Source organism: Manis javanica, chromosome 6, assembly GCF_040802235.1.
Source record: "Manis javanica isolate MJ-LG chromosome 6, MJ_LKY, whole genome shotgun sequence".
Classification (NCBI taxonomy): domain Eukaryota; kingdom Metazoa; phylum Chordata; class Mammalia; order Pholidota; family Manidae; genus Manis; species Manis javanica.
The window spans coordinates 89,915,210-89,936,338 of NC_133161.1; the positions used below are offsets into that span (position 1 = coordinate 89,915,210).

Here is a 21,129-nt window from a genome sequence, read left to right on the forward strand (position 1 = left end):
AATCTTTTGAAAGAGGAGCAAAGCTAGAGGCATCATGCTCCCTGGTTTCAAAGTATATTAAAAACCTATAGTCATAAAGACAGTATGGTCCTAGCATAAATCCACATAAATCAATTGAACAGAATAGAGAGCCCAGAAATAAACCCACACATACATGGTTAATTAATTTAGGACAACTGAGCTAAGAATATACAATGAGGAGAGGGCAGTCTCCTCAACCAATGGTGTTGGGAAACTGGGGCAGCCACATGCGAAATAATGAAACTAGACTATACCATACACAAAAATTAATTCAAAATGGATTAAAGACTTGAACATAAGACCCAAACCATAAAATTCCTGCAAGAAAACAAAGGCAATGAGTGTGCTCCCTGATACTTGTCTTGGCAATAAATTTGTGGACCTGACTCCAAAAGCAAAGGCAATGAAACAAAATCAAACAAGTGGGATGACATCAAACTAAAAAGCTTCTGCCCAGCAAGATATGCCATTAACAAAATGAAAAGGCAACCTACTAAATGGGAGAAAATATTTTCAAATCATGTATCTGATAAGGGATTAATATAAAAAAATATAAAGAACTCATACAACTCAATAGCAAACAATCTGATTTAAAAATGGGCAGAAGATCTGAATAGACATTTTTCAAAAGAAGATGCACAAATGGCTAACAGACACATGAAAATATGCTCAAAATCATTACTCATCAGATCAATGGAAATGAAAACCACAATGAGGTATCACCTCACATCTGTTAGATGGCTATTATTAAAAAGACAAGTAATACCAACCGTTGGCAAGGATGTGAAGAAAAGGGAACTCTTGTGCCCTGTTGGTAATATAAATTTGTCCAGCCACTATAAAAAGCAGTGTGGAGGTTCCTCAGAAAACTAAAAATAAATATATGTTCCAGCAATTCCATTTCTGGGTATTTATCTGAAGAACATGAAAACACTAATTCAAAAAAATATATTCACCTCCATGTTCATTGCAGCATTATTTTCAATAGCAAAGATATGGAAACAACCTAAATGCCCATCAATAGAAGAATGAATAAAGATGTGAGATATATATAATATACAGACACACATACGTACACTATGCAGCCACAAAAAAAGCTGTAAGAAAGAATGAAATCTTACTGTTTGCAGCAAATGAGTGGACCTTGAAGGCCTTGCACTAAGTGAAGTCAGACAGAGAAAGATAAATACCATATGCTCTCATTTATATGTGGGATATAAACAACAACAACAACAACAAAACAGACTCATAGATAGAGAACAGATTGGTGGTTGCCAGAGGCAGGAGCTGTGGGTTGGGAAAATAGGGCAAACGGGATCAAAACATGCAAACTTCCAATTGTGAAATAATTAAGGCATATGGGGATGCAAGTTACAACATGATGACTACTATCAACTGCTTATCTGAAAGGTGCTAAGAGAGATCTTAAAATTTCCTATTATAAGAAAAAAATATTTTCGAACTATGTATGGTGATGGATGTTAACTAGACTTATTGTGGTGATCATTTCACAGTACGATTGAACATGTGGGCATTAGGAGCATTGACTCCTCCCAAACTGTGAATAGCTTACTGCTGGTTGGAAGCCTTAACAGTAACATAAACTTAACACATAGTTTTGTATGTCACATACATACTGTATTCTTACAATAAGGTAAATTAGGGAAAAAATGTTTTTTCAAATTGTTGTAAGTCTCCAAAAAAACATTTCCAATATATTTATTGAACAAAATATGCATATAAATGGATTCACACAGTTCAACTCATGTTGTTCAATGCTCAACTATACATATAAATATTGAATCATTATGTTGTACACCTGAAACTAATATAATGTTATAGGTCAATATATCTCAATTAAAAAAAGTTTCCATGGACCTTGTTTGGATTCCGATTCAATTAAAATAGCCATGAATGTCATTTTTGAGACAACTAGGGACTATGACCTTGTCCTGGGTAATACGTCATGTTAGGAAATTGTTACTTTGATAGATATGAAAATGGCATTTTGGTAGTTTTTCTTAACGACTGCTTTCTGAAGAACTGACAGGTAACGTGTGAGGAAGGTGGAAGATGGGCAGAATGTTGATGCTTGGTCTGTTAGTATGTGGAGGGTAACCTACACTTGCTCAACTTGTGTGCACAATTAAAATTTTCCATAATGAAAATTTTAAAGGAAGCTTACTAAACTTTACCAGCAAGAAATCTAAAATCAGGGCTTCACTGGGTTTGCTTTTCAAACAATCTGGTACATTGAAGGTGAACAGAAGAAGAGGCCTGCATAGAGGGAGGATGAGGGAAGAGAAGCCGGGAGACTACTGAGAGCACGCTGCCCATTTGCCCACCATATATCCTCTCAGCCCAGGCCCATTTTGGGGACTGTTACCATTAAGACTCCCCAGTGAGCTGCCACAAATTTGGGATTAGGAAGGACGATGTTCCTCCATTGGTAGAGAAAGCAATTTCTATTCTTGTTGTGTGGCTTTTTCCCCCATCAACAAAGGCACCTCTGCCTAATCCCAGGGCCCCTGGAGTAGCTGCCTTATTTGCTTGTGAAGCTAGCAGATGAAAAGTAGAGACAAATTAAACCCATCAGCATCAAGAAGTCAAATGATTCCTCAAAATCTGGAGGAAGTTTGAAAAAGAGGACTGCCTATGGCTTAGCTACATGGACCAGCAGCCTTCAGAAGTCCAACATGGAGATGGAGAAAAAAAAAAGGGGGGTTTATCTGATGGATGTGGCACTCTTTCATATTACAGTAAGGGTGAATTCTCTACAACTGCTTATTTGCAGGTTTGTGTATTTTCTCTGTTTTTGAAAAAGACCGACTTAAGAAATTAATAAGTTAAAATACAGAAGTGGGTAGGCATACTTTTTAGAAAGCCTGATGTTTGCAAAAACCAACAAAACAGGGCAACCATTAGTAGCTACTCAGAAGAAATAAAAGGAAGAAAAACAATTACACAAAAGGAATGATAAAAGGGAAAGTATTACTGGAAGAAAGGAAACCTTAAAACTGTAGAAGATTATCTTGAACAATTCTCTAGAAACAAACTGGAACATCTAAACAAAACAGATAATTCTTTATGAAAACAGGGTTTATCAAAATGAAATGCAGTAACCATCAAAGAGAACAATTTCTGGAGAAGAAACAGAATTATCAAAGAGCTACAACCCTCAAAAAGCTCCAGGCCCATATGTATGGTTTCACAGGGGTTCTACAAAACCTCCAGAGGCTAGATTTATCCAATGCTATTTAACACCACTAGAGCAGAGGAAAAGACGGAAAACACCAACACTTCATATCAAATGATGATAACACTGATAAACTTGATAATATCATGAAAAAAGTACATGTAGACATTTACTATTTGGTAAAGGTAGCATATCAAGTCATTTGGGAAAATAGACATTTTCACAAAAGTATCGGAACAATTAACTAACCATTTGGGAAAAGTTAAGATTGAATCCATGCTTCACATATACCAGGATAAACTCCAAATGGATCAGAGATTTAACTGCAAAAAAAGAAAAGAAATCCTACAAACACTTGGAGAAACATCCATTACCTGGGAGTGGAGAAAATCCAGAGATAATGAAAGAGTTTTAAACTCAAATATATTAAAGTTAAAAATATTTGCATAGCAAAAAAAAAAATCAAATTAAAAAGAAAAATGTTCAACTGGGATTAAATATTTGCTACTAATGTTACAAAAAGTACTAATCTCCCTAATATACATAGAACTTTTAAAAATCTGGAAGAAAAAGACTAGTCTATGAAAATGGTAGGCATAAAACTGAAACAAACACTTCAGAGAAAAATTAATGCAAATAGCCACTAAGTGCACAAAAAGATCCATGCATCTCAATCAGATAAGAAATACAAATAAAATTTCATTGACATAACATTTCTTACCTTGGCAAAAAATCCAAACGTTTGAAAATATACTCTCTTGGTTGAGGGAATAGAGAGGCATACATTGCTGCTTGGAAGGAGAAAATGGTACAAACTCCACATGAAGTGGGATCTGGCAATATTTAACAAAATTTTACATGAATTTATACTCGGACTTAGCCATCTCATTTTTGCACTCTACCAGGAAGATATACCCCCAAGATGACAAAATATTATATGCGCAATATTATTCATTATGGCACTGTTTGTGATATCAAACGATTGCAAACAACTTAAACACCTACTAAAATAAAAGTTTGGTTGAACAAATTGTGGTTACTTCCACACAATGGTGTACTGTGTAGCTGTAGAAAAAAAGAAAAAAGCTCTTTATGTACTAATACAGCACGTTGCTGAAAACAGCAAGATGCCGAACAATATATATAAGTAAGCTTCTTTTGTGTTATAAAGGAAGGGATAAGAGATGACAGATGGATAGATTAGATAGGTAGGTAGGTAGACAGATAGTAGAAGCAGAGAGATTTTCTTATTTGCTTATTTTCAAAATGAAACACAAGAAAAGTAAATCAGGAGCTAAGAAAATAGGAACTACAGTATGAAGGATAAGAATGGAAACAGTATTTCTCTGAGGATTGTTTCATATAGCTTTGACTTTTGAGCCACATAAATGTTTTCCTTAATATAAGACCTAAATTAAAGATTGATATGATGGGCTGCCCTGACATCTGGTAAAATCAGGAGGGCCTTGAATGGCAAGGTCCCCTCCCCACTCTGCTCCTGAGGATAAGCTTGTGGCCAAACAATCTTCCTAATCAAAGGGCCCAGGAACAGTTCCTGCTTATTCCTGAATACCGGTTCTCTGCCAGTCCACATAATTAGTCAAACAAGCCAGCCCATCCTCCCACAGGAACCAGGGGGCACCCTCTTGGTACTACAAAAGCCTGCCTTCCACAGATCCCAGCTGCTTATTCTGGTCCTGAGCACAGCCCCTGTGTTTCCCTGAATGATGTGCAGTGTCCTCCCTTGGGATTTTGAGTGTACATGACTAAGAAACTGCTCTGTCTGATCTGTCCACTAGGGAGTGTGTGCCCAGCTATTCCTCTAATGCCAAGGAGAGAATCTCTCCCTCATCAACAGGGTAAATAGGAGGCCACTCAAATACTTACATATTCAAAGACAAAAAAAAAAAAAAACCATAAACTTGAAAACAAAGTGAGATCAAATGAACCTAGGAATATATCAAATTGGTAACATAATCATCCAGAAAATAGAATCTTTCCCATTGACTCTTGTCTATTTCATTGCAGTGAAATATATTCCAAGATTCAATGGTAACAGTAATATAACTTTCAAATTATTTTATGTATTTGTAAAACAGAGAAAGTTAGGAAATACATTACTAGGAGACAAGAATTTCAGTGGAAACAAAATGAGGCACAAATATAACATCAAAGAAGAAAGATTGTAATGTTAAATGTTAATTGGAAATACCAGTAAAAATTCATGATTTAAAAAAAAAATATGTGTGTGTGTGTGTATGTGTGTGTGTGTGTGTGTGTGTGTAGTAACCGTGCATTGAAAGGCCCTGATGCAATGTCATCCTTGTGGTAATGATCATCACTAGTCTTCTTATGCTGGTTTCCATATACTATTCCCCAGTTAAAGGAATCAGGATTTCTTGGAGAAATGGCTTAAGTACAAGGTGAGACTAGAACATCTTATGATGCCAGAAAGCACAGAAGGGCTCAAATACAACATACGAGCCAACTGAGAGGAGCCACCCCTGGTAATACTTGGCATGATTTAAACAGCAAGAATAATGATGGTAATTTACTGAACACATTGAATACATAAAAATCCACAAGTCCACACTTACATTTGAAAGGAAGAAAGAAATTAACTTATTGGCCAGCATTAAAGGTGACATATATTTCCTTATCCAGAAAATTGGTAAAAGCTAATGAGACTTTATCCTCCATAATTGGGAAGAACTATAGTTCATTCTCAGTTGATGAGCAGGAGTTTTAAAAAATTTTTTTTGAAAGAGAAAAAATGCCAGGTAATGAATGCAGGGGGAATGATGGAATTAGAAAATTACTCATCCTGCAGTCTTTAATAAAATAACTTATTCAGGCCAGCATCAGCAATAAATGCTAAGTCCAGTAAGTGAAGGGACACTTACACAGAGCCAGCTGTCTTGGCAATGATGAAAGGAAATCATATTTCTACAGTGGAAAGATCAGACTGTTATGACCTTACCTAGTGATCAAATTGGTATCCTAGCAGCGAAGCAATGAGACAACATGTGCCTGTGAGCTGATGCAATATGAACCCAGATCATCTAACTAGTGTCCTTAACAAAACTATTTAATCTGAATCTACTGGTCTAGCATCTTCACATTGTTAATGTCATGAAAAAAGTAAGATTAATAGGTTAAAAGGAGCATAATAACCATTGCACGATTTTATCTTAGTTGGAAGAAACTACTAAAAGATGGTATTTTGGGGACAGTGGGAAATTCACTATGGACTAGTTAGCAGATGATATAATGACAGTATTCTCCATTTTTTTAGATGTAATATGGTACCATGATATATGGAAATATTCTTATTTTTATCAGATACTGAATTATATCATAAGACAGCCATTTACTTTAAAATAATTCAGCAAAGGTTAGATGATAGAGCAAACTGCAAAATGGCAATGATTGTTCAATGGGAGCGATGGGTATATGATTTGATTTACTCTTCTTTCAACTTTTCTGTAGAACTGAAATGTTCATTAAAAAATTTTAAGAAAAGATTGTATTTTTTATCTGCTGTATTTTAAATGCAACAGAGTTGCTTCCCCTTTCTGAGTAAAACATGGCCATGCTTTCAGCTAATGCTCCCATTGAGGAAAACTAAACAACCTGGGTAAAATCCAAAAATCCCCTAATACTGAAAGGTATCAGAAACCTGCTGATATAACAGGGACTAGAAGGTGCAGGATTCTAGAGCAAGGAGAACTATGCAGAGATGCGCTGACTTCTGCACCCTCTTCTGTTTTGGGGGATATTTGCCAAAACCCAGCTCATTGGCAGAGGCTGTGTCCCTGAACTTTGTCTGAGCACAGGGTCACACTGGAGGATGGGAACCAGAGACCTTTGGTGGTCTCATGGAGAGACAAAACTAGAGACTGGAATGGCTGGTGTGCGGGTAGTAACAGAAGCACAGAGAGCTGAGTCTAAGGCACAGGTTATTTTCTCCCCAAAACATCTGTCAAATTCTGGAGCTGCATAGGGCATTAGGCTGAACAGCTCAGAAGAAAACTGCTGAAAAACTGAGTGAGGTTTTCCTTGGCCTTACGGTGATATGGGTGAGGATGTGAGTTCAGGACTACCAGGATAAGGTGCCCCTGTGCACATACCTCCCTCTGCATCAAATGATCTTGAAATCAGTCCTTCAGGAAAAGAAGAGAACCAGAGATGGACAGAACCTCTCAAGAACTGTAACGAGTCTCAGCTCTCCCTCTGTTGGGTTAGAGGGATCAGCTCTTACTATCTGCTGAGCAGAGGAAAGAATAAAACCTCTCTGAGGGAAGTTAGTTAATATCATCTGGATCTGTTACAGTGGCCACCATTGGTCTCAGGGCCACAGAAGGATGACAGTGTTCAGAAGCATAAAAAGAAACATTCACTTTTTATACTTCTTTTGAAGAACAAGGAAAAACTTTCTCATGCTTAATCCTCTAAGACTTCTCACATCTTTTCACCCATGCTTAAACCAATCATTTGATAAGGATAAGGAGAATGAAATTGTCATGATTGGCTTACACCAGTTAGGGTTTGTTGTCCTCATTACTACTGATGGGCTGGGTGGGAGAAGGCCCCAGACTGTTTGGAAAGACATGGCCTCTTGGAAGAGGATGAACCCAGTCATGGCTCTGTTAGCAAGGAAAGGGGAATGGCAAATGAGTAGGCCATCGACAATGTTGCCAAGTCATCTACCAGCTATTAGTATGGGACCTTGGGCTAGCTCTTCACTCTCTTTGGGCCTCAATTCTCTCATCTGTAAAATTTACGTGATAATGGCACCTCAAAAGGCTACTGTATGCATTCAATAAAATAATATACTAACAAACCACTTACCAGATAGGTAGCTTGTTTTCAATGCTCCAATAATGTTAGGTATTGTTATTGTCATCATTTTGAAGTCCCTTTTTTAGATATGTTTCAGTTGTCAGTGGTCCTTTTAAGCATGAGCCAACCTAGATTTCAGGGGTGTGCTGAACAGCCCAGACAATACGCCTAGTATCCCTCTTGCTCTTGCTTCTCAATGTGCCATTGTGAGGAGCCATCTCCAGGAAAATGGGCCAGCAAAGTGGGAACTGAGGTCCACAGGGGAGACATCTTCCCCCCATTACTCACCCCTCTTGTTACTTTTCAATTAACAGGAGTGCAGGATTCAGAGGTGAGGCTTTGCTGTAAGAACCCTGGACAGATGTGGCATGTATTCCAAGAGCTCCATTTTTACTAAGAGATTTGGGATGGGTGGGAATGTATACTCAATAATTTAATAAGATTTATACACCCATTAATTTTAATGAAAGAAATTATGATATTATTTTAAAACCAGCGTAAATATGATATTGAGAATAACATAAAACTTTCATGGATTTTACAAGATATGGAGAAGAACACAAAACTTTCATGGATTTTACAAATAACATGCAAGACTTGAAGAAAATTTCCATTTGGAGTGACTGATTGATCCCCTTCCTCTGCCTTTAGGGTCACTACAGTAGGAAAGGTTTAGAAGCATCGTGCTTCAGATTAAATAAATATTATAGACTTTAAAAATGCAAATACTAGGAATCCCTGCTGAGTTCAGCACAGAGTTTCTTTTCCTTTGAATAACACCCTGTGGAGGAAGCCTGCTGCCAGTGGATACCTGTGGAGACGCAGCGATCCCCAAGGAGGTAGGACAAATGGCTCAGATTTGGGAGGCAGAGTGGTGGACACTGTTTTGTCTAGGGCCACTCTCGTAGGCTTAGTGAAATTTCACACTGGTGATGCAATAGAGAGCAGAGGCTAAGAGTGGGGACAAATGCTCTTGCAACCTACTATTTTTATTACCCTAAGCAATGTAATATAAATATCTAAGCCTTGATCTTTCTATTGCCTGATGGGCACAACAGACCTCCTTTAATTGTGCTCATGGTGAGAATCAAGTTAAGGAAGCTGATGTAGGCAAAGTATTTAGTACAGTTCCTAACACAAAGGTGTTTCATAGATGTGATATTGCCTGTAAGCCTACTTTACAGCTCGAGAGCTCCCAAAGCCTCTTTTTGTAATTATTGAAACTAGCCTCAGTGAGCGGTGATTCTGTGATAACTAGAAAGATATTTTTCCTTATCAGAGGGAGAGGTCCAGCTGTGACAACTCTTAATACCATGGACATACTTTGTGCAAGGGATTTTTCCCAAGAAATGGGTAGTACAGTCTTATCAGTGGTCATGTAATGTAACTCATTACTCTTAGTAACCTGCTTCAAAACAGAAGGAGATAAATGATCCCTTTGTTAGTTAGTTGGTGTAACAAAGTGAGCTGTGAAGCAACAAAGATAAATCAGACATAGACCTGCATTTGAAACAACTCCTCAGGGAGGAAGAGAGATAAGGCGACTCAGTAACCTTGACAGCAGGACAGAAAGTGTGATGTGCCTCAAGGCTGCAAATACAAGACCTCAGGAGTTAAAAAGAAACTGCCTGTTATCCCCACCTCAAAGCTAGATTCGTTACCAATGAAGTGGAGCAAGATTTAATGGAGGAATATTTTTGTCAAACTATCATAATTGCAAGGAATAAGACCCCCTTGGTTTATAACAAGAAAGGCTGTCTTGAAATTCTTAATAATTTTTGAACAAGGAACCTGACCTTTCCATTTTTCACTGGACCCTGCAAATTGTGAGGCTGTTCCTTCACAGGACCCATGGGGTCAGGAAAGTAGGCTGGGAACAGGACGGGGCTCAGGATCTCCCGGAGCACAGGTGACAAGGTAGGTGTTCTTAGGGTCCTGGGCTCCTCCAGTCTGCCAATATTCCTGCTACTATCTACTAATTACCGCACCCTTTACTGAATTTATTGCTTGGAATTTGCAGAATTATGGCCTTTGTTTGCTGACAGCTCAAAGACCTATGTCTCAGCTTGTCTGCCTTCTACTAACTATGCAGCTATTTCTTCAGCTTACATTAAATCTGCCTAAAAGAGAGTAAGATTGGCCCAGTGGGGTCGGATCCCTGTTGAGAAAAGTGCTCATTTTCTCCCCTCATAGTCTGCTGGCCTGTACTCCACCCCTGGCCTAGAGAGCAGTGGCAGGGGAGAAGTGGGGTGACTCGGCCAGGGCGTTATGATTAAGTGGCCACTTAAGCTACTTCCCCCAGAAGTGGGGTTCTAGGTGGGAATCTCTATAGAAGGGACCATGCCTATAGTGGGTACCCAGAGACTTGGTCTATCTGGTAAAGGGGGTTCACATTTTAGGTGACCTTGAGAGATCCAGAGGTGTGGACACAGACAGATAGGGAAGGATATTTCAAGGGTGGCCTACAGTGGAGATACGACAGCACAGGCCTGGGAGCAGAGTGGCTGGAGCCAAAGGTATATGAATGGAGGGCCTTGAACCCACAGCTGCAGAATTTTCATTCTATGTGGCATTTGAATGATGGAATAAGCGGGGACCTAGTGAGAAAGTTATCTTGACTTATAGCCCACTGTCCCTGGGGAAAGTCTCTACAAAGCAGCCTGACAAGTCCCCATGGTATAACTTTACCAGGCTGAGGGTTCCTCTGGCCCTGTTTCTCCCTGGCTTCTCTAGCAGCGTAAAGAACACAAACTGCCTACCCGCTTGAGGGACAGAGGCTCAATTTGGCCACCTTTCTTTCTAGACACTAAAGTAGGACAAGCGCATGACGCTGGAAACCTAAGCAAGGGCCTCTTTGTCGATGTCTCATCTGGCAGCAGCCTCCAAAAGCCCGAGCAAACTTGCATTGCTGTTAGAGTATCCTAGGGTTTCTCCAAATCTCTTAGCTTTAGTCCCACCCAAATATCCCTCATAATGCTTTGCTGTAGGAGGAAAAAACTCCTGAATTTCAATCTGTTTCTGTTCCCTCAAATATTTGTGCATGAGGCTGCACAGGGAGGGAACTAAATATTGCACTATGATTTCCTGTGCAGCCGCTGGGCTGGGTTCTGGGCATACAGAGGAGACCAGGACCTGCTCCGTCCTCAGGGCTCAGTGAGGAGAGCCACAATGCCAATGACAATTGTGAGCATGTGGGTGACCTGTCCCAGTCTCCAGTCTCATTTCTCTATGTACATTAACTCACAACCCTCACAACAGCCATAGGCATTAAAAACTATCATTTCCTCCATTTTACAGAAGAAAACAACTAAATTATTACACGATGATAAAAGACACCTAAAAGATCCACCAGAGATGTGCTCTGAGAGCAAAGATAAACACTTGAATAGGTATAAATTTGGTGGCTAAGTTTATGATTTCAAGGAGGAAGTAACAACTGTGCTGAGGTTTGAAAGAGCAAAGGGTTTTTCAGGCTAAGGGAGACAAGAGATTAATCCAGGCACAGGGAGTAGTGTGAGCAAAGGTGCAGAGGAGTGGAATATATTCCTTCTGGACCAGGCACATCTATCTGAGCTGAACCTAGAGTGCACAGTGGCTCATCTAGCAGCAAGCTGGGTGTGGGTGAAGAATCTGACTTGGGAAATTGGGAGTAAGACTTGAGGTCCATGCCTAGGAATTTGGCCTTATTGATAGAGTACATAGAGCATTATATACTGGGGGCATAAGTGGCACGAGCAGTTGTTTTTAAAAGAAAATTTTGGCACAAGAATGGAGAGAGGGGAAGTGGTGCTGGAGGCAAGGAAGCAAAGGATAAAGGGAGAGGCAGCAAGGCTGCAATGGTTTGAGCTGGTGCAGCGAGGAAACAGACACAGCGTATACTCCAAGCAGCACGCTGACAGAGGTTACCAAGCCCTTGCAGAGGCGAGAGCAAGACAGAAGTCAAATGGTCAGAACTGACAGGAGGTTCGGAGATGAGAAAGAGATGGGTCATGGTCAACAATCACCGACCAATGGAAGAGAGTAACTAAAATCAGTGTTTTTTCACGCTGATGGCTAGATTAGGAATCAAAATGTCCTGCTTTGATATATGCACCCCTGTACTTATTGCCGCATTAATCACAATAGCCAAGATATGGAAGCAACCTAAGTAGCTTCATCCATCAATAGGCAAATGGATAAAATAGATGTGGTACGTATGTACACAATGGCATATTACTCAGCCATTAAGAAGAATGAAATCTTGCCATTTGCAACATGGATGGACCCAGAGGGTATTAAGCTAAGTGAAATAAGCCAGGCAGAGAAAGACAAATACCATATGATTTCACTTATATGTGGAACCTAAAAAACAAGACACATGAACAAAAAAGAAATAAACTCACAGACACAAAGAAGAGACTGGTGATTGCCATGGGGGTGGGGTGGGAGAGATACAATAGGCAAAGGCATAAAAAGGCACAAATTCCAGTTATAATATTAACTAGACACAGGGATGAAAGTACAGCATAGGGAATATAGTCAGTAATATTTTAATATCTTCATATGTTGTCAGATGGTAACTATGCTTATTGGGGTGAGCATTTAATACTGCAGATAACCGCTGAATCACTGTTTTACACCTGAAACTAATATAATATTGTGTAGCAACAATACTTCAATTTAAGAAAAGGCCTGCTTTGGATGATGAGGAGAATGGAGAGAAGGGAAAGGCCTGGGAAACTGAGGCAGCGACAGAGGGGGAAGATGGATGAGTGAGGTTAGAACTTGGTGCATGGAACAAGGTAAGTTCCAGCTGCTGTGCAGGGCAGAGGAAGCCATGATGGATGCCTGCAGGTGGGGTGGGTTCCCAGTACCTTCAGCTCCTCGCTGCCATGGAGACCTCAAGGGCAGTGGCAGGAAGGAAAGAGAAAGGATGAGTGGATAAAATCATAATCTTCTGGTGCTGTGGGACCAAGAGAAGTTGGCAAGATTGCTCCATTCAGCACCAACAGCTAGCTAGCATCCCATTTCATTTTTCCTCTCCAACCTTAGCTTAACACTTTGCTGCTACCAAATGATTATGAATCAAGGAGAAAATGAGGAAAGGGTCTTCATTTTTATGGTTACTGAAAGTGGCTGATGTGGTTTGCTTTTGAGTAAATAAAGTTTAAGGAAAACTATTTTGAATAGAAATTATTTAAAAATATATGACATGGTTCCCTGCCTTCTTAAACAAAAAATATACACATTAACTGAGAAATATATATATATATATATATATATATATATATATATATATAGCTTGATAATTACCTTTACACATGGAAGGTTTTCAATAAATCGACTAATATTATTTACAACATTTTAATTTGATCACTGAGCTTGTGACTTGGAAGACAGATGTTTCTTTCCTATAATTATGCCTTCTGTTAAGGTGTAGAGAACCCTAGTATACAGCAGGTGCTCAGTAACACTGGTCAGGGTCAATGACCTCAGATTGTTGTGCTACTAGAAGTATTTTTTAAAAACACATTCTGCCTTCTTCCCATTAGCTTTCACTGTTCACTATGCTCAGCACAGCATGCCAAGGAAGGGGTACAGTGCAGCTCCAAGACGGGTGTTGCAAAGGATTCTAGGCCTAGACAGTGGGGGAGCTGCAGAAAACACTGAGCAGTGGTGGACAGCCATGCCGGTCCCTTGCCTGCTCTGCCTCTTCTCTGAGCTCTGACAGATGGCAGGAATTAAATTCCTTTTCAGCCGTGATTTTCCTTGGGCCCACAGCAGACAACAGTGTACAAAACACCAAGTCAGCGGGTCTGCCTTAGAAGAGGCTGGGACACCCTGTTCTGTAAACATTTGTCATGAGACCAAAATAACCCATGTCTTAAGTGGCCAAATTTTAACAGCTATAATTTGCTTCCTGCTTTTAGTAAAGAATCGCTGACCAAATTCCTATTATTTGGGTCCCACTGTTTAAAAACATTAAAAAAATACAAACAATATAAATATATTATAGAAAATACAAATACGCATGGAGAAAAAATTAAAAGTGACCCATAATCTCATCACCCAAGAAATATGACCATCCATCTATGTTCCATATATTTTTTCTTACATTTTGCAGGTGTACACTCTATACTACTGTGCACCTTCTTTTCCTTACAAATATGTTGTGTCTACATTAGCAAGACAATAAGTATAATTTTACATTATTCTTGTTAATTATATAACATCCTCCCATAGGCATGTTAAAAGTGGTTGTTTTAATATGATTGTACTCAGTCACACTTTTTCCACCTTACACTGGATTTTCTATATTCTCACCCTCTTAAGTCCTCCAGGTCAATCCCTTGCTTTTCTTTGGCCAGGTCAACAGACCTGTATGCTTCCAAATGGGCCAATGCTTGCCTCTCATTAGGAAAGTCCTGTCTCATAATGAACTCGTCTGTGATGTTCACATCCCAGACCTCCTGCCACCTGGTCCACTTCCCAAGACTCTCCCAGCTTCTGGCAACAGAACAAGCCCATGCACAGTCACTTAGCTCTTTTTTAAGAAAGGTAGCTTGCTAATGAGACCATGGTGTCCTGTTTACATAAGGCCCAACACAGAGGAAATACCTTCCTTTCCCAGGCCATACCTCCAAGTCTAATCTTTCCCATTTCACAAATACCTGCTTCTGGAGAAAGAGGAAGGGTAGAGAATGAGAGAGGAATAGAGTGGGTTTTAAAAGTCTTCAAACTATGTATATCCTTAATGATGTTCAAAAACTAAGAACAAAAAGGAAGACAAAACATTTTTTAAATTACTTTTGTTGGGAGGCTATGCACTTGTATCATAATGTGGCTCCAATATTGAAAAAATACGACTCAAGGCTTTATAAGCAGTACATTTATGGAAGTGTTTGGAGGTGTTTGACAATAAGATAAACAGTTTAGTGAGAAACCCTAGATAGACTCCAGAAGACTGAGATATAAAAATAAAATTATGATAATAATAATAGCTACTGTTCCCCAAGCATTTACTAAGTGCCAGGTACTACGTCACACATAATCTCTTTTAATCTTTACAAAAACTCTACATTACCCTTTTTCAAATGAGGGTTCTGAGGCTTGAGAGATTAGCCCAATATCTTGTAGCTGGTAAATGCTGATGCATAAATTGTAACAAATATATCTTCAAAAAACCTATGACTTTCTTCATCACAGATGCCTTATGCCTACATTTGAGTCTTTGTGTGGTTACTTCCTGGCTACTACCTGGAACAAGTAACACAAACTCTTTTTATCTGCAAAATTATCAAAATATTAGTATCTACTTGATAAGACTGTGGGGAGGATTAACTAGATAATTCATGGCCATAAAATATGACTCTGTTGCAACAAGCATTAGCTGTTTGCCTGTGTTGATACCACTAGCTTCCTGTGCGGGCAGAGATAACCACTGAAATGCTATGAGCATCATTTTTCTAATGGATAAAATGAAGAAGTTGGGCTATGTAATCTTGTGAATCATTTTGGGTCTAACCTTCTATGATCATTTTTCTCTGACAAAGCAACTGTAGGTGGCCAGGCCTAACCTTAGCAGCAGCTGGAATGAGGGATGGAGGAGACCGAGGCAAAGCTGCTGCAGATGACTCCTGCTTCTGGAGAGGGCGTGAGAACCGGACGGTAAGACTCAAAGTCATGCTGATCACCCTTAGCCGCCAGGGCAAACTCGGGGAGTGGTAAAGGCCTTCGTCATCACTTCCATTTAATTTCATCTTCACAGTGGTTTAAGAGCAGTTCTGGCTTCCTGGTTTAGAATTATAAAGCACAAAGACCTTCTTGCTTAAATCCTTATCTCCTTCCTCTTGATAGTGAATAAAAAGTAGATACTAATAGTTCTAAATTTATTGTAGCTAACTCCACATGAATATATGTCTTGCAAGTAGACTGGCTTGTCCTACCTGAATGTCAGCTCTGGGTATGTGGAGTTAAACTGTTTCCATGGTTTGCTTTATTGCATGTGCTTTACATTTTTTTTCCAGCCATGAAAAATGCACTTGGCAATATTGGTATTCTGTCACCCTGATGATTTAATGTCAGAGAAAACCCATGGGGAAATAAAGGAAGCCATTTAGTGTGGCGAGAGTGGACCCGCCAGTTTTGCAGTTCAAAACTGCAAGGTTTTGAACAACAGCAGGTTGCGCTGAAATATTTTGACAATTAAGAAGAACTGTTTACACAGCAGTCATTACACTTTTAGCTTTTAATCAGTAAAACTGATTTTTTAAAACTACTTTTAATCAGTAACATCAGAATTTATCAATTCTGGTAGAGCCCTAGAATAGTTTGAGAAAGGAGCCACAGAGTTGAAAGATCTATTTAGCTGTGGGTCACAGGTGAAACAACTGGTGTCAAGTATACATTTTGATTCCTCGCTTCTGCATTAAAAAAATTTTTTTTTAATCCTTCCAAAGCAATCAAGAGAGTTAATAAATTTAGCTTTATTCTATGTGAATGTGGATTTGCTTGCCAGGATGTACATTCTACTGTTCCTGGGTGGCTGTTCACCTGAGGTTCTCTGTCTTCTGTCTTTTGATGGTTATTTCTCTTGGAGATAGAGGTGGGAGAATTTTCCTGATATTCTTAGAGCAATTAAGCTACCAAGAGCTCAGAGTGATTCAAGATAAAACAGAGGCTGACAGCTCAGTTGTAAACAGTCCTCCCCTGGCCACCACGCCAGCCCAACCCAAGCCCAGCGTGCCTACTCCAGCCCGCCCCCTTGGCTGATGCTCCATCTGGATTCAGAACCAGCCCTCCTTACAGAAGCACGACTCAGATTTCCCGCGAGCTAGAGAATCCAATGGCATCACAGACTCTCTTGGATATAATTTCCAGCTCTATTACTTTATTCTATTCAACACATGTATTTGAGGGCCTATTTTATCAGGCACCTTCCATATGCTTAAATACTCTCTACAACTTATGAATCAATCATTTACCTACAACTTATTTATCACTTATCAAGTGGCATTTAGCCATGTTGACCACCTCCAAGGCTGAGAAGCCCATTATTCCTTAAGGTAGACTGTAACAACTTTCAAAAGCTTTGTTAGAAATTGCTTATTTATGTTGAGGCATAATGTATATCTTCCTGAAATTTCAGCCTATTAGTATTCCTTTTCTTCCTTTTTAATGGGGATAGTTCTTCAAATATTTGAGAAGGGATATCATGCTCCCCACAAGTCATCTCTATATCAAATGAATCATCCTTAAATTCCCTCCAGGATTTTTTGTATAACAAAACTATGAATTTCTTTACTTTCATGTGGACATGCTCTAAACCATCTTAAAGTGTCATGCCAGAGAAGCCCAAACCAACCCCTCAGATATGATCAAGTTACCATCAAGAAGAGTGAAGTTATCTCCTATTATTCAATCACTGCATTCTCAGAGCTCTGCCCTCTTCTCAGTTGTGAGATAACAATGATGAACATATAATAGCTACTATTATTAAAAGCTAGAAGACACCATGCCAAAAGAGAAAAACATGTTTTTGTGACATGTTATCAAGTGAGATTTCTTTCCAGTCATCCTGCAACCCAGGCTAAGACCTCAAAGCTGTGTCAAACTGCTAAGAAACATGTCCTGCTTCTGTGTTCTAGGAGTAGCTTGGTGCTACCAGACAAAGAGGACTGAGTGTGCTGAGAGAGGGCTGCCCCTCAAAGAGGTGTGAATATTTTCATTCTTGCCCTCACAAACCTTATGGGGGAATCGCCATTAAAGGCTGGGGGCACCCACAGGAAGAGGGACTGGTAGTCCATTCTCTAACTGGACATTTGCTCACATCTTCCCCATGCTACCACTCATTTCACCTCAATGAGACTCAGCGCACGTGAGGTCCCTGCATTGCCATTGCCTGTATTTTCCACAACTCTGAACTCACTTGCTTTTATTCACCAAACTCATACTCATTTAGTTATGAAGACTAAATATTTAAGACACCTGAGTGGATAGTCCAGCTCCACCACTATTTATCCGATGATCTTGGGCAATTCGCTGAACCACTCCATGCCCTAATTCCTTCAATTTACATAATGAGGATAATTAATAACTACTTCCCAGGGCTGTAGTAGGGATTGAATGAGTTACTATATTTCAAATGCTTTAACAAGTGACTCGCACTTACGAAGAGTGCCCTAAGAGTTCTCTCACACATTAACCTCTTACTTTTATTATCATTACTATCTACAGACATATCTTTACTGGACCTCTCTCGATTGTTCTCTTATTCTTATAACTCTTGTCCAGTCTCTTATGGAAATTTTTTTCACATTCTTTTCCATCTTTTTTTGCTTTCCTTTTACTTTATTCTCTTTGAAAGTTAATTAACAAGTCCAATAGGAGCTGATAAAACTGAAACTACTACTACTGGAGGCATGAAAGGAAATAAATCAACCCACTTTAAAGAGAAATTAGGCAACAAACAAAAACTCGTGTGATTAACCTTTAGAGAGCCCAGAAATAGTTTGCAGAATCACCCCATTTTCTCTCCTGCACTCCCCTCCCAGGACACTCCCGTTGGGCTTCTGTTCCTCAGTGTCACCAGAACAGCTCCTGCAGGTTCACCAATGACATCCACTTTCATAAATCAGAGGGCATTTCTCATTCCTTATTTTACATGACCCCTCAGTAGCATTCAACAGTGATGACCATGTCTTCTTGAAACTCTTTCTGCTGCCCATAGCTTGGAGGACACAGCGGCCTCTGGGGTTCCATTTTGTTTTGGCTGTTTATACCTCTCTGGCCACTCCTCAGACTTATCAGGATCATCTTCCTCTACTTGACATAAATGTTAGAGTTCCCTGAGGATTTCTTGCAGGACCTCTCCTCCTTTTACTATAAATTATTATCCCACAATACTATTCATGACTAAAGCTTCAGTAACAATCTAGATATTGGTAAACCTAATTTGTACCTTCAATAAAAACTAGTCCAGTGAGTTCCAGATGCATTTTTCCAATTGCCTACCCAAATATCTCCAGTTTGGTATCCCAAACTTGATATGTCTAAGAAAAAACTCATGGCCACACCCCAGTAGCTGGTCTTATCCATTGTCTCTATTTTTTTTTGTATCAATATACAATTAAATGAGCAACATTGTGGTTACTAGATTCCCCCCATTATCAAGTCCCCACCGCATACCCCATTACAGTCACTGTCCATCAGCATAGTAAGATGCTATAGAGTCACTACTTGTCTTCTCTGTGCTCTACTGCCTTCCCATGCCCCCCACTACATTATGTGTGCTAATCATAATGCCCCCTATTGCCCTTATCCCTCCCTTCCCACCCACTCTCCCCAGTCCTTTTCCCATTGGTAACTGTAAGTCCATTCTTGGGTTCTGTGAGTCTGCTGCTATTTTGCTCCTTCAGTTTTTTCTTTGTTGTTAGACTCCACAGATGAGTGAAATCATTTGATACTTGTCTTTCTCCACCTGGCTTATTTCACTGAGCATAATACCCTCTAGCTCCATCCATGTTGCTGCAATGGTAGGATTTGTTTTCTTCTTGTGGCTAAATAATATTTCATTGTGTATATGTACCACATCTTCTTTATCCATTCATCTATTGATGGACACTTAAGTTGCTTCCATTTCTTGTTGCGATAAACATAGGGGTTCATATGTCTTTTCAAAACTGGGATCCTGGGGGTGGAGCCAAGATGGTGGTGTGAGTAGGACAGTGGGAATCTCCTCCCAAAAACATATATGTTTTTGAAAACACAACAAATACAACTAATCCTGAAAGAGAGACCAGAAGACACAGGAAAACAGCCAGACTACATCCACACCTGTGAGAACCCAGCGCCTGGTGAAAGGGGTGAGATACAAGCCGCAGCCTGGCGGGACCTGAGGCCCCTCACCCTAGCTCCTGGTGGGAGGAGAGGAGTCGGAGCGGGCAGGGAGAGGGAGCCCAGGACTGCTAAACACCCAGCCCCAGCCATCTGCACCAGAGCGCGCACACAGTGTATGCATGGGGTCCTGGATACTAGGGAAACAGGACAGTAATACCTGTGAGCGGGTCCCAAAGCCAACACCCCTGGGACAAAGAAAAGTGAGTGCTTTTTGAAAGTCTTAAAGGGACAGGGACCCCACAGCTGGATGGAAGCATCCTGGGTCACAGTCCAGCAGCTGGAAATTCCAGGGAACTCCGGGCACACTAACCCCCTGGGCAACAGCTCTGAGACCCCTCACAGAGATAAACAGCCAAACAGCCCCCCGTCCATTACCCCTCTGGAGCCTTGCCATAGCAGAGCAGCAGCCTGAGGCTGGCCACACCCACAGCAAAGGAGCTTCCTCCATACCTGCCAGGCAAGATACAGAGACCTAGTCTACACGCAATTTCCCAACACAAGCCACTAAGGGTCGCAGTTGTCCCAGTAAAGAAAGGCCAAGAGCAAGTGGAAAGTCTTGGCTCTCCCAGCTGACAGATGAGTCAATAGCTCACCATTGCACCTATCAACATTAAAAGGCAAAAAAATTTGATCCAGACAAGACTAACCCAGACAGCTTCGACATCTTCTACATCTTCCCCTGAGAAGGAAGCTGGGGAGATAGATTTAACCAGTCTTTCTGAAAAAGAATTCAATACAAAAGTCATAACCATGCTGATGGACTTGCAGAGAAATATGCAAGAACTAAGGAGGGAGAATACAGAAATAAAACAGGCTCTAGAAGGACTTCAAAACAGAATGGACGAGATGCAAGAGACCATTAATGGACTAGAAAACAGAGAACAGGAACGCAGAGAAGCTGATGCAGAGAGAGATAAAAGGATCTCCAGGAATGAAAGAATTTTAAGAGAACTGTGTGACCAATCGAAATGGAACAATATCTGCATTATAGGGGTACCAGAAGAAGGAGAGAAAAAGGGATAGAAAGCGTCTTTGAAGAAATGCTGAAAACTTCCCCAAACTAGGGGAGGAAATGGCCTCTCAGACCACAGAGGTACACAGAATTCTCATGATAAGGGATCCAAGGAGGGTAACACCAAGACACATAATAATTAAAATGGCAAAAATCAAAGACAAGGACAAAGTATTAAAGG

At 40.1% G+C, this 21,129-nt stretch overlaps 1 protein-coding gene and 1 long non-coding RNA gene across 3 annotated transcripts in view; one reads left to right on the top strand and one right to left on the bottom strand.

Annotated features, from left to right (window-relative positions):
* LOC140849941 (uncharacterized) overlaps positions 1-21,129 on the bottom strand; it is a 194,431-nt gene that overhangs the window by 18,139 nt on the left and 155,163 nt on the right. The gene's annotated exons all lie outside the window — the stretch shown is intronic.
* The window catches only part of LOC140849940 (endogenous retrovirus group FC1 Env polyprotein-like), a 125,085-nt gene continuing 117,406 nt past the window's right edge, over positions 13,451-21,129 (top strand). Inside the window, exon 1 of the mRNA XM_073239008.1 lies at positions 13,451-15,706. The gene's annotated coding sequence lies outside the window, so the exon portion shown is untranslated. The remainder of the gene's footprint in view (positions 15,707-21,129) is intronic.